We start from the raw sequence: 1,803 nt of genomic DNA, 5'->3' as shown, positions 1-1,803 counted from the left end.
TAACGCAGTTTATAAATGTTTAATTAAAAAGTCATAAATAAAATTCTTCTGTTTATAACTTTTGCTCTAATCAACATTTATTGACGCTCGAGGGCTAGTTTTGTAGGTCTTTTGAAGACGAAAAAAAAGTACCTACTTTACTGTTTTCTCGTGGAAATGAACGGAAAAAAGTTATAAGCGAAAAACGTGAATTTACGTAAAAATTATACAATTGACCACCCTGTAGACAATCTTCCCCCCATTTTTATGACTGTGGAAACTAATATGTTATTGTACATAATATTTAGCATCTACAGTGATAAATTCAGCTTGCCGAAACAAAAAGTCGCGTCCAACTCTATATTTCCTGGCCTATATTAGAAGATCGCTTTCTTATTATTGCCGTGATATGACTGATGGGTTTATCCGTAATAGTAAGGGAAATACCTGTATATTCAAAAGAGTGTAATATAAGCAAGTGTCAACAATTTTACCATATCGATATATTTTATGTCAAATTTGAAATCAGACAATAGACAACCCGAATAAAAGTTAACAGAGGGTACGTCATTGAAAAAATACCCTGTATGTTCAAATATATATTCTGAGAGTACAAAATTCTCTCCCTTTCGCGTTAAAGGGTTTACTTGTGCGAGCACTATCAAAATCGACGGTATATAGATTGGTTTTGTTGGAATAGTGCTTTACATATATTTTTAATACAAGACGGTGCCTGTGTACCTTTTGTAATATTCATAAGTGTGTTGAGAATCCTAGTGCTGTATACCTATATTGATATAGAGAAAATAGATTCTAAAAGCGTAAATTGAATTGCAAATTTCTCGGAATCGGGCGTTTAAGGAATATATTGAACACATGCAAGACTATTGTTGCCGTGTAGGACTTGGCACCGTTCAAATTTTAAGCGATATCCTTGCACAGGTTTGCTTTTTGCAATTTTTTTAAATTCCCGTAATAGAATAATACATAGTTGATATTGTGAGCCAGATACATTTTTTCCTTTTTTAAATATATTTTTAATACTTTCCTTTTTATCCAAATCCAAAATTTAATTAATAATTTTAATGTGTTTGTTTTTTAAAATATTGGAATATGTTGTAGTAAATAAGTATTATTTTAATGGTTTTTAAATTATGTTCTAGGTGCAAATGCATTCTTATCTTTTTTATTATAGTTTAGCCCAGAAGAAAATTTTTAAATACAACGAAAGTTGACTTTTAGAAAATTTTTATTTACAATAGACCATTAATAATTTTTGGGGCAAATATAAATTGGTCATTATCATGAGTCGCTTGCTATACACGAAATTAAATGGTGAACATTTTTTTTAGCGCGGTGATCCCTTCTGCTTTGCCTTAAAGTTAATTGGCTTTCCAAAACAAATGAGGCCGCGAGGCTAACACACAGATTGCGCGATTATCTCGGTTTTAATTGCATCACGGGGGTAAACTAACTCGATTTGGGGAAGGCATAGTATGTTTCAAGCTTCGGGGGTATTCTGTATGTGAGGAATATCGCTTTCAATTTAAACACAGCCGTTTTGTAAACTCCGGATCCTTATTATGAAATTATTTAGTTGCTTTAAAAGTTGCGAGTTATTATAGTTATTATAATTTAAAAATTAAGTGTCCATAAAAATATGATAGTTATTAAAAAATTTTTTATTATTTTTTAAATTCCAATGCCTAAGGACCTTAATTTTTAACACAAGTATGCTTGTCTCTAAATAGTTAACACATCTGACTTGAATATTAAGGAATATTCAAGATAAAAAAGATATCTCAGGAAAAATCAAGTTAATCA

Source organism: Anoplophora glabripennis, unplaced genomic scaffold, assembly GCF_000390285.2.
Source record: "Anoplophora glabripennis isolate ALB-LARVAE unplaced genomic scaffold, Agla_2.0 scaffold992, whole genome shotgun sequence".
Taxonomy (NCBI): Eukaryota; Metazoa; Arthropoda; class Insecta; order Coleoptera; family Cerambycidae; genus Anoplophora; species Anoplophora glabripennis.
Note: the sequence above shows the minus strand (reverse complement) of the source record.